This window comes from Miscanthus floridulus, chromosome 7, assembly GCF_019320115.1.
Source record: "Miscanthus floridulus cultivar M001 chromosome 7, ASM1932011v1, whole genome shotgun sequence".
NCBI classification, from domain to species: Eukaryota; Viridiplantae; Streptophyta; class Magnoliopsida; order Poales; family Poaceae; genus Miscanthus; species Miscanthus floridulus.
The window spans coordinates 103,091,793-103,104,106 of NC_089586.1; the positions used below are offsets into that span (position 1 = coordinate 103,091,793).

Genomic DNA, 12,314 nt, shown 5'->3' on the forward strand with positions numbered 1-12,314 from the left:
GAAATGGGGATACGGCGTCATCAAGGTCGATCAGCCTAGGCTGGAACCGCTCTTGAGGGCCTTGGGGAAGCTGCGTGACCACGGCCTTTCGGCGGCCGTGGTTGTGGCGGCTTTTCACCGCCGGAGGGTGTTGCCGCTGATGGCCCGGCGGCGGCGGCTGTTTGAGATGACCCTGGGCGATCCGATCGCCGGTATCAAGATGTCCGCCTTCGCCCTTACCGACGACGAGACCCTGCGTCGGGTGAGAGAGGCGGTAGACGGGAAGCCGAAGATTGACGATTTGATGCCGTTCCCAATGCGCCCGTCGCGGGGGTATGTCTCGCTGGTAAGTTGGATGTTGCCGAGGCTTTCGCGGCCTTCTTGTTTTTCGCCTTTTTTTTGTCTGTTGTCTTACTTCGTCGTTCCCACAGGGGATAAGAGACGTGCGAGGCTCCCCGCCGCCCGTTCCCGAGGACGCCCGGCGGCGATCCGTGAACAGGGCGCGCGCCGAGGAGGAGGAGAAGAAGAAAGATGCCAAGGTGGCGAAGCGCACGAAGAAGCTCCTCGCGCGCGAAAAGCTAGACGCCCGTCGCCGGCGTCAGAAGCTCGACGGTCTCCCGTTGGAGCCGTCTCCCTCGTCGTCGGTGTCGGATTCTTCGGGCGACGGCGGCGGGCGCGAGGTGGGGACGGCCTGCCTGGAACACCTCCCCGACATTAGGGAGATGGTGCCCGGGGCGCCGGCAAGGAGCCTGACGCTCCTAGGAGGAGGAGGTGTCCCGGGGCCGGTGGCGGCCCGTCCCGGGGCCGAGGCCGACGCGCCCGAGGCGCGGGTGTTGGAGGAGCGTGCCGTCAGCCCGATGGGTTCGACGGTGGAGGTGGAGCGAGTGACGGTGGGGGCGACCCCATTGTCTCCGCGAAGGGTCGAGGAGGTGCCGGGGTCCGACGGAGGCCAGCTGGCACCGGTGGACACCGAGGCCGCGCTGCTGCCACCACCGCCGCCGTTGCAGAGGAGGCTGGCGGTGTCGAAGCGGCTGCATCCACGTTCGCGGTAAGCGTCTTTTCTGGTGGAGTCCGTAGTACTTCTTGTTTGCCCCTTGGTCGCATGCTGACCTTGGGAGTGTCTTTGCTTCCAGCCAGATGCATCTGGTGGAAGATCCTGCCTTGGCGCCCCGTAAGGCGCTCAAGGTGAACGTTAGCTCCTCCACCCATCAAGCGGCGGAGGCGTAGGCTGGCGTGCAGCGTGGCGCGGCGTCGGGCGGGGTCGTTTCGGAGGAGGCGGCTGCCCAGGAAAGGGGTGCCGAGGCAGCCGCGGAGCAAGTGGAGGAGGAGCCCACGCCCCGCGATGTCGTGGGTCTTGGGGCGAAGGAGGCTGGGGCGTCCTCCATTGCCGAGGCCATTGAGGGTGAGGCCGGAGCCCCCAAGACCTCCAAAGTCAGGGCGGTGGACGCCGGGGCCACCGAGGTAGAGACGGCAGAGGCCAGAGCCCCTGGGTCCGTCGAGGCCGAGGCAATGGAGGTGGAGACGGAGCAAGTTTTGGCGCCGCCCCTGGTTCAGACAATCTCGTCTGATGATTCCTCCCAAGGGAACGAGGCGGCGGACGTCGAGGTGGCCAGTACCGCGGAGCAACCAGTCCCAGATCCCGCCGAGGGGAGTTCGGCCCTTGCCCGGCTATGGCCCGAGCCCCGTGGGTGGAACTTCCCGCGTGTTTTCTGGCAGAACCGGGCTGACCTCGAGGGGGAGCCTGTGTTCGCCCTTGAAGATACCGTAGAGGGGGGGTGATGGGATACCCTCGAGCAGTACCGCCAACTGGCAGTGCGGTCGCTGCAGACAGCGATGACTATTATGGGACGGGACTTGCCCGGTGTCACCTAGGTACGTACTTTCCTCTCTCGTGCCGCGTTGTTTTCTCTCCGAGCCCCCTCGCAGTGTGTGATGTGCGTTTTTTGTTTTGCCTCTTTAGGAGCTCGAGACCCGATCCCTTGGGAAATCGGTATTCCTACGAAGGGAGAGGGATATCTGGGACCAGCTCCGGCGGCAGAAGGGCCTGCTCGCTGATGCCCAGGGGCTTTTGTCGGCACGGAGTGCGGAAGTGGAGGACCTCCGCCTTCGTTGTGCTGACATTCAGGCCGAGTTGGCCATGGCTAAAGAGCAGTCTGCCCCTCTGGTGGCGAAGATCAAGGAACTGGAGGAGGAGCGAGACTCCTTTAGGTCTCGGGCCCAAGAAGCGACGGCCTCTGTGAAGGCCACAGCCGGGCAGCTGGGTGCGGAGCAGAGCGAGCATCAGGCGATGAAAGTCGCCTTGGCAGAGGCTACCAAGGCGGCCGAGGCCTCTTGGGTCGAGGTCTTAGCCTGGAAGAACAAGGCCGAGGGTAAGTTCCGCTGAACCGTGTTCCTTGTTTCATTTGTTCTGGTTCGCGTTTGACTCCTGACCCCTCGTTGCGCCGTAGATCTGGAGAAAGAGGCTTCCCAGGCGGCTGAGGCCTCCGTCGCAGCGCAAGCGGCGCTGGATGTTGAGGTCCGGGAGCACGAGGCTCTGCGCAGCGCTGTCCGTACCGCCTGCGAGGCCCTGGACGTTGAGGAGGTCCAATCAGCCAGCTCCCTTGGGAGCCGCCTGATTGCGTTGAGCGGCCGCGTCCACGAGAGGCTCCGGGGGGCGTTGCACACGGGTGTCAAGCGCGCCCTGGCCGTCGTCTCCTCGCACTACGCCATCAACCTCGAGGCTGTCAGCGACAGCTACGTGTTGCCAGAAGATGACGAGGAGGCTAATGCGGAGGTCGTGAAGTTGTTGGAGGCGGCCGAGGCACCTGGCACAGCGCTGGCCAGTCTATTTGAAGAAGAGGTGGTCCCTCCCGCGCCGGCCGCCGATCCTTGAGCTTTGACCTGGGCCAAAAGGGGCCATGTAACCGGATTGGGTTAGTTGTCATACCATGACGTCTTTGTGGCCGTCGAGGCCTTTAAAGTATTTGCGTTTGTGCGTCTTTTAACCGTTTTCTGTTCTACTTCCGAGCCTGTGCCCTCTGTCTCGATCTTGGGAACCCGCAAAGAAATCCCTCGGGACCTAAGTCGTCCTTCGGCGAGGGGTGGTGAGGGAGTTGCTGTAGCCCAGAGGCGTAGGCCGTTCTCACGACTCGACCGGCCCTTTGGCCTCTAGACAAGCTTTTGGTCTTTGGGTTTCTTTGTGAGGGTCCCGTCAGAGCGCGAGAGAGTTTGGCGTAGAAATTTTTTGAAAGATCATTAACAAATGGTGTTCGGGACTTAGGGGGGGTTCCCCCTTTTTAGCCCTCGAGGGAGGCTCGGCTTTGCAGAGGCAGAGCCGAGTCTCCCTTATAGCGCTATTGTGACGTCAAGCCCCTATTGATAGACAAGCTCTCTGCACAGAACTTCCTCGGAGCCTACGCTGTCCTTTGGGTGAAAAGGTGGTGAGGGAGCTGCCGTAGCCCGGAGGCGTAGGCCGTTCTCACAGCTCGGCTGGCCTTTTCGCCTTTGAGACGATCGTACGGTCCTTAGGTTCTATACAATCGACTTGTCTATAAGGGGGGGTTCCTCGAAAGATTATAACAACTAAGAACGCTTCTTTATTGTATTTCGAGAAACAATGTAAACAACGTTTGGAAATTTAAGGGTAGAAACGACGTAGTTGTTCTATGTTCCAAGCGTTGGTGAAGATTTCGCCCTTCTCGTTGGCTAACTTGTAGGTCCCGGGCTTCAGCACTTGAGCGACGATGTACGGCCCTTCCCAGGGTGGGGTCAGCTTGTGGCGGCCCTTGTTGCTCTGCCTTAGTCTCAGCACCAGGTCGCCCACCTTCAGGTCTCGGCTTTGGATGCGCCGGGCTTGGTAGCGTCGTAGGGCTTGCTGGTACCTGGCTAAGTGTAGCAGCGCGATGTCTCGTGCTTCCTCCAGTTGGTCGAGGGCGTCTTCGCGGGCAGTGCGGTTGCTTTGCTCGTTGTACGCCTGTAGCCTCGGGGAACCGTATTCTAAGTCAGTGGGGAGGATGGCCTCGGCTCCATAGACCAGGAAGAACGGTGTGAATCCCATGGCTCGGCTCGGGGTATTCCTTAGGCTCCAGATGACTGACGGGAGTTCGGCAAGCCATTTCTTGCCAAACTTCTTCAACTGATTGAATATTCTTGGCTAGCGCAGCCGCTGCGACCATTCTGGCTAGCGCGATTAAAGATTGGGGGTGGCTCTCCCCCCTCGTTGTCGTTGATGCGGTGATGGACGTCGCGGGCCCTCCCTCGGGCTCCTCCGCCCTCACCGCGCCCTTGCTGCTCCTGCTCGAGAGTGTCCCGAAGCTGTTGCAGAAGGAGTTGGTCTTGTTCGACCTTGGCTTGAAGCTCGCGGAGCTGCTCCAGGTCTAGGCGTCGATGCCCCCGGCGGACGGGATTCTTGTTCCGTGCTGTCGGGGCTTCGAGACGCGGAGGTGTGGCATCACCCACCCCTGCCCGGGGCGGGGAATGGTTGCCTGTCCTCTCTTCCTCTTCGCCCGCCCTTGGCATCCCGAGCCCGACGTGGAAGCACTCACGGGATGGATCGTAAGTCCCTTCGTCGTCGGAGTCGGAATAGCCGAGGCAGTAGTCGCTTGCGGCCAAGAATTGGCGCAAAGCCCCAGGGTTGTGGAGTTCGGAGAAATCCACCCCGGGCCATGCCTCGTCCTCGTCCGAGGGGTCGGAGTGGGTGCTCAGGTCGAGAGCGAAGCGCTGGCGGCGTTCCGAGGGGTGCTCGTGAGCGGCAGCGTAAGCGTAGGCATAAGAGGCGGCGGCATTTCTCAACCCAAAGGGGTATGGGGACGGTGCCGTCTCCATATTCTGCCCCGCCGGGGTCAGCTCTTCAGGGAGTGGTGGAGCGGAGCTAGATGACTGGGCATCGGTGCGAGCCACCGGCGATTTTCCTTCGTCCATGCTCAGGCCAGACAGGTCCCCAGCCAGGGACCCCGTACCAACAGCTGGTCGTAGGATATCGGCGGGGAGTGGCGTGCCGCCCCGGGTTCGCGTAGCGTCGGGGTGGCATTGCTCGCGTCGTGCCTGGCGAGCATGGCGAGAGCGGCCGCCTGGGCGCCGCCTGCGCCTGGGCTGCCGGGGCGTGACTTCATCGTCGGACGGTGGGGCTCGAGGAGTGAGGAGCATCATGTCATACTCATGCCCTAGGGACATGAACTCCAGGCTCCCGAACCAAACTACGGTGCCGAGACGCAATGGTCGTATGGGGTCTGCCATCCGGAACTTGCTAGGATGACGAAGCTGACACGCAGAGCCCCCTACCTGGCGCGCCAACTGTCGGTGTTTTGGAACCGGGGGTCCCTCAACCAACGAGTGAATTTGTGCTGCGTGCCCCTAATCCCGGATGGTGATGCAAAGAGACACAAGGTTTATACTGGTTCAGGCAATCGAGGCCCTACGTCCAGTCTGAGAGATCGATCTTGTATTCCTTGCACCGGAGTGCTCGTAGTAGGGGGTTACAAGCTAGGTGAGAGAGGGAGCTAGCCCCAGGTCTCGGCGAGGGTGGCGCGGGCTGCTTGAGACGTTGTTCCCAAGCAGCGTAGAAGTGTGTAGCTCTATCGGTGTGTTCGTCTTTCTGCTTGTTGCTCTCCCCCCAGAAATGGTACCGGCTACCTCCTTTTATAGCCACAAGGAGGAAGCCAGAAGTACATAAGAAGTTTACTATTTGCTGACGTGTTCTGCTCCCCGGAGCAGCGCGGCGTCGTGGGAGTTCCCGTCGGTGTCTAGTCGGTATGGTCTCCAGGCCGACGACATGCTGCGCTCCTGTACTTTTGTTGACTTGGTGAAGTGCCGAGGCCTGGTGGCTGCTGTAGTCGGTTGTGCCGAGACCTGCTGCGCTGAGGCCGAGACCCGCTGCGCTGAGGCCTTTGCAGACGGCAATGCGGGGTCTTGGCGGCCATCGTCATAGTTGATTTAGGCGGAATAGTGCGGAACGTGCGTCTACAGGATATGGTACCCTGTATTGTCAGTAAGGGATGGGATGGTAAAAAGGCGATTTGACCGTTGTCCCGTCGCTCCTGTCGTGGCGCACTGCCGATCGTGGCTTACGTAGTGGGTGTAGCTGGGCGCATTGATTGGAGGCGACAGCCCGCTAGAGCGACTTTTGAGGCGGAGGCGATGAGGTTGCGGGACGAGCCCAGCCTCGAACGAGGCGGAGCATGGCCAGCTCGCCCGAGGCCCTTCCGGGAGTCTCGGGCGAGGCGAAACTCGGTCAGTTCGCTGGTCCCGAGGTCACGGGAACCCAGTTCTGACTCCCCACGTCGTGTTCGTCCTTGGTGCAGGAGTTTAGGCGGCACAGTAGCTGGTAGCCCCTGTACAGTCCCGTCGTGGATGGCAGGGCGCTGACGTGCTGGTCATCGTGCGGTGACGTCGTAGGGAGCCGTGGCTCTGCAGATGCCGAGGCCGAGCCATCGTGGGGGCTCGGCGGACATGGATCCTCAGGCTGCCGAGCCCCTGAAGCAACTGCCGAGGCCTTGGAGGGAATTATTGGTCCTGGGTACTGATTCCGTGGCCACAGTATCCCAGACGTGGCTCCCCACGCCGCTTTGTTCTCAGAGCAGGAGTTGGCAGCACAGTGAGGCATGGGCGTCAACCATGTGCATAGTGGTTGGCACAGTGGCGGGTAACCCCTGCCCAGTCCTGCCTCCCGTCCCGTCGGCCATTCCGCTGTACTGTGCCGAGCATGCGGCCGATGTCAGGGGCAGTAGTTGGCTGAGTTAATGCGACACGACGTTTTGTCAGAGGGACGGGTGAAGGAAGAGGCAGCGGAGTGCTGCCGAGCCCGCCTCGCGCGAGACGGAGAGTCGGCGGCCCGGCCGAGGCCTGCGACGCGAGGGGGTCGGCCGAGGCCTTTGGTGGGGGATCGCCCGAGGTCAGCGGTGAGGGGGCCTCGGGCGAGTCGGAGAATCGGCCGAGGCCAGCGGTGTTTAGCTGGTTTCGATTTTCACGAAGTCTAAGCAGTCGTTTTTTGGTTCTTGCTTAGGGTACCCCTTCTCACTGTATCCGACACCTATGTTCCCTAATATCTTTAATGTTTTTAAGCCCGCGAGCAAAATTGAAAGATGCGACATCAATTAGTACTATATTGTTTGCTGATATCAAGGTATCGGATTCTCCTCCCTATATATTTACAACACCTTCTAAGAAAAGAGCACTAGAACTATTATTACATGATGAGAAGCCCCTATATTTGGGAATTATATATTGCGTCATCATTATTGTAGTCTATTCTCCCTACGAAACATCTCACTCTTGTTATCTTGCATTGGAAGAGGGCGTAAACTGCTTCAATACTACTGGCCAACGTCAACGACATCACTTTTGCACCAGCCTCTACGGACATTCGGTGGTTATCATAGCACAAAGTGTCACTACACTGTGTTGGGTTGCTACACCGCATCGACTGAGTTCGACTACATCAACGAGACTTGGTCATACCCGAGTAACAGCGCCACCGGTGCCTGGCTTAAGGTAAAATTTCTAACCATTCTATTATGGTCTCTTTTATTCATTCCAGTACTACCTTTAATGTATACCTAATTTTCCAACACTAACCAAACTATGATGAAATTAATATAAAATTTTCTTAAGACTCTTGCCCTGTTCGCTTGGCTGATAAGTCATGGCTGAAAGTACTGCTGGCTGATTTGTTGTGAGAGAAAAATAATGTTCGTTGGCTGAAAAAGTACGGCTTATAAGCCCAGCGAACAGGATGATTGTTCTTTGCCCCACCTTTTAAACAACTCAAGTACATCTGATACAAAAGATACAAAAGCCAAGCGAACAGGCCAATGTGTTAACTTTGCATGAAACTCAGAGAAATCCCGAGAGGTTAGTGACTGGAAAAAAAAGTTAGACAGGTCCAATAGTCCATTCCTCAAGTCGCCCCTTTTTTTTAACCATTGCGACAAGTACTTTGGTGGCCAGACTTGAGGACAAAGGCTTCAAGACGTGAACGGTGAGCAGTAACATGTGGTCAAGACGTCGTACCCATGTCATGCTAGTCCACCGTGTAGACGTCGTATGATTGGAGTCTCGCACTTAATACTGTTAACCGAACAAAACAGTCGTCAAAGCGACCCCAAAGATTTCGTGCAGTACATTTGCATTGACAGGCTGGACGCAATTCCATTCACCATGTTAGCCTACGCTAATACTTATGCTGAAATATTATGAGAGGATAATACTATTATATGGCTAAAAAGTAGTTCTGAATAAGCTTAAACGAACGTGACCAATAATTTTGCTCTCCACACCTCGCACCATAATTAAAAATTCTGGTAGTAATAATAATAAAAACAAAAATCCATGGCTTAGAAAGTACCAGTAATAAAATAAGTAATATAGAAATACAGGTACGCTACCTTTTAGAGTTACGGCCGATATTGTACGTCGTACTACCAGCAAAACGTAGGTAGAGACGTAGAGTACAGTATATAGAATACATACTACAGTATAGTAGATTGAAAATGATGGAGAGAGGGGTACTGTCGGTGTTTCGAGTAAACACCAACGAGTAAATTTGTATTATTGCGCGTTGGATCTGGATGGTGTGCTAAAAGATACAAGGTTTATACTAGTTCGGGCGGAATGTTCCTACGTTCAGTTTACGGCTGATGCTCGTGTTATTAGCACTGAAAGGTTCATAGCAGGGGTTACAAATGGGCGAGAGAGGGACATGTTCCAAGTCTCTGATGGAAAGGTTGAAAGGACGCTAAGAACTTGGTTGCTACTCAACCATGTGTTATGTGATGCGTGGTGTGTTATATTGATCCATTCCCTTAGTAGGGTGCCCTACCTTCCATTTTATAGACAAGAAAAAGCAGAGATTACAGATGGGAGAAAGAAGAAAAATCAGAGGCAAAGAAAGTCTTTCGAAGGCGCCGGGTCTTCCTTTTCCTCTGAGCCAGCCGTGCTGTCACGGCAGACGGTGCCAGGGATAGCTCCATGTTGGGCGTCTATCCGTTGATGATGCCACGCTCTAACTTGATCAGCAACTGGTCACGCCCCATCCCGCCCTGGTGGACGACGCAACGGACCGGGGTGTTGATCCGCAACCCCATGGGGAGCGGACGACGCAATGCCCGAACGTCCGTCACTGTAGAGGACGTGAGTCTCCTCTTGGACTGTAGTGGTTGTCGTATGGTTCCGTCAGGATCCACACTCGAGGGTCAATGACGACGCCCACAACACTGTTAAACAAATATCGGCGCCTACAACATTGTTCCCGTTCTGACATGCCCGGAGGGGCCTTAAAGCGTCTGTCTTGTCATACCCTGACGGTACTTTCCTGCATGCGTGCAGGGTGTGGTCCTTGGTATTGCGGTTGACTTGAGTGTCCTGCCTTATCTGCGTATGTAGTTATGAAGGAGCAACGCACAAACGTAGGGTGAGGCGGAGCAATCCCCCTGACGTCGAGCAAGGCGAAGCCAGCTCCCAGACGTCGGGTGAGGCGGAGCTAGCCCCCAGTCTCGGACGTCGGGTGAGGCGGAGTCTTTCCTCGGACGTCGGGCGAGGCGGAGCCAACCCCCGGACGTCGAGCGAGGCGGAGTCTATCCTCGGACGTCGAGCGAGGCCGAGCCAGCCCCCGAACGTTGGACGAGGCGAAGTTAACCCTCGGCCGTCATATCAAAGATGTAGTCACGCAAGCATGTGTACCCGGTATTTGGCCCCGACAGGTACTTTTTTAAAAACCTTTTTTATGTTGCACGTATCCAGGGGCAATGGCAGTAGAGAGAGACGAGGTCAAGCAAGCAAGGAGATATATAGAGAGAGAGAGCGGGCGAGACCACAGCCACAGCATAGCAGCTTGCAGCGAGAGAGAGAGGAGGAAGGCCTGGAGGGAGCGTGTGAGTTGGGAGAGAACTGAGCAGAGAGGCACAAGGCAGGCAAGGGCACGCGGTGCTCCTGCTTGCCCCCACCTCCTTCCTGTTCTATACTCTCGCACGCCCAGGCCAAAGCCCGTACCCCCAATCAGGCCATCAGACGCACCGCGCCAAGAATTCCTCCACGCCGCGCCATCCCGGTTTACCCGGTGGGATTATGTGGGATTAGGTAGATGAGGGCGGCGTTGTTCGGTGCCCAGCGGAACGGGGCTGCGGACCTCGTCGGAGGCGAGAAGATGCTGTTCTGGCAGGAGGGGAAGGCGAAGGCGCTGCTGGAGCCGAGGTCCGTGCTGGACTGCACGCGGAGCCCCAGCCCCAACAACTCAACATCGACGCTGTCGTCGTCCCTGGGCGGCGGCGCTGCGGACTCGACCGGCGTGGCGCTGGTTTCGGACGCCGCCGAAGCCACCAAATGGGGAGCCCCCGGCGAGCACGGCGGCGTCGGCGTCGGCAGCGGCGGGAAGGAGGACTGGGCCGGCGGCTGTGAGCTGCCGCCGATTCCCTCCGGCCTCGACATGGGGGTCGGCGGCGGCGGCGACAACTGGGACGCCATGCTCGGGCTCGGCAACGCGGCTGCGGCGGGGCAGGACCAGACGTTCTTGAACTGGATCATTGGGGCCGCCGGCGACCTTGATCAGCCTGGGCCGCCGCTCCCCGTGCACCAGCAGCCGCTCCTTGACAATGTGTGGTTCGGGTTCCCGGCGGCGGATCACCTGGGTTTCTCGCTCGATCCCCACCTCGGCGGCGTTGCCTCGGACATGTCGTCCCCTCGTGCGGTGTCACACGCTACCAACAGCGGAGGCGATGGCAACAACAAGGCGTCCTCGGCCTTCGGCCTCTTCTCACCGGAGCCTGCTGCCCTCCAGCAGCAGCCGCCGCCGCCGCCGCCGCCGCCGGTGCTGTTCCACGAAGGTATCGACACAAAGCCCCCTCTTCTTGGTTCGCAGCCGCCCGGCCGCCTCCACCAGTACCAGCACCAGCCGACCCCAGCCACAACCTTCTTCATGCCCATCCCCTCCTTCCCCGACCACAATCAGCAGTCGCCACTCGTCCAACCACCGCCCAAACGTCATCAATCCATAGATCTCCCCCGGAACCGGCTTCTGCCGCCGCCGCCGGGGCAAGGTCATGCCTTTGCCACCACTAAATGGCCCTGCTCCATTCCAGCTCCAGCCTTCGCCACCACCGCCCCACGGGGCGATGAAGGCGACGGCTGCGGAGGCGGCGCAGCAGCAGTTGCTAGACGAGCTGGCGGCGGCCGCAAAGGCCGCCGAAGCTGGCAATTCCATCGACGCGCGAGAGATATTGGCGCGGCTCAATCACCAGCTTCCCCCGCTCGGGAAGCCGTTCCTCCGCTCCGCCTCCTACCTCAAGGAGGCCCTCCTCCTCGCGCTCGCCGAAGGCCACCACGGTGGCTGCCACCTCACATCACCACTCGACGTTGCCCTCAAGCTCGCGGCATACAAGACTTTCTCTGACCACTCGCCCGTGCTCCAGTTCACCAACTTCACCGCGACGCAGGCGCTTCTTGACGAAATTGCCGGCAGCACATCGTCCTGCATCCATGTCATCGATTTTGATCTTGGTGTTGGAGGCCAATGGGCTTCGTTCTTGCAGGAGCTTGCCCACCGCGGCGGCGCAGGTGGTGCAGCTCTGCCGTTCGTCAAGCTCACTGCCTTTGTATCGGCTGCTTCCCACCATCCACTGGAGCTGCGGCTTGCGCGTGACAACATTGCACAGTTTGCTGCAGACCTTGGAATTCCCTTTGAGTTCAGGGCTATCAGTGCTGATATGATCAACCCTGCAGAGCTCATTTCTGCCAGTGGTGATGAAGTTGTAGCTGTTGTCCTCCCGGCTGGTTGCTCTGCTCGTGCACCACCACTGCCAGCGATCCTTCGGTTGGTGAAACAGCTGGCTCCTAAGATTGTGATAGCCATAGACCATGGCGCTGATCGTGCTGATCTTCCGTTCTCACAGCACTTCTTGAATTGCTTTCAGTCTTGCATGTTCCTCCTTGATTCACTTGATGCTGCTGGCATTGATGCTGATTCTGCCGGCAAGATTGAGAGGTTCCTGATTCAGCCAAGAATTGAGGATTCGGTGCTTGGGCGGGGCAAGGTGGACAAGCCAATTGCATGGAGAAGTGCATTTGCAGCCTGCTGGGTTCGCGCCTGTTCCGCCTAGCAATTTGGCGGAGGCGCAGGCCGACTGCCTCCTGAAGCAGGGTGCAGGTCCGCGGTTTCCACGTGGAGAAATGTGGGGTCGGGCTCACACTATACTGGCAGTGTGGCGAGCTTGTCACTGTATCAGCATGGCGGTGCTGATCAGTTCAGCAATCGACGCCTGTGTGCGCCAATATTTCACCACCATTTGCTGGCATCTTCAACTCCAGTAATGTGTATTTTGTCTCGCAATTAATTGTTGCAGAGGAAACTAATATATTGGTGTTGAACC

At 58.2% G+C, this 12,314-nt stretch overlaps 1 pseudogene; it reads left to right on the forward strand.

The window, feature by feature from the left end:
- The first annotated feature begins 9,770 nt into the window (after nt 1–9,770).
- On the forward strand, nt 9,771–12,314 carry LOC136464053 (scarecrow-like protein 27; annotated as a pseudogene).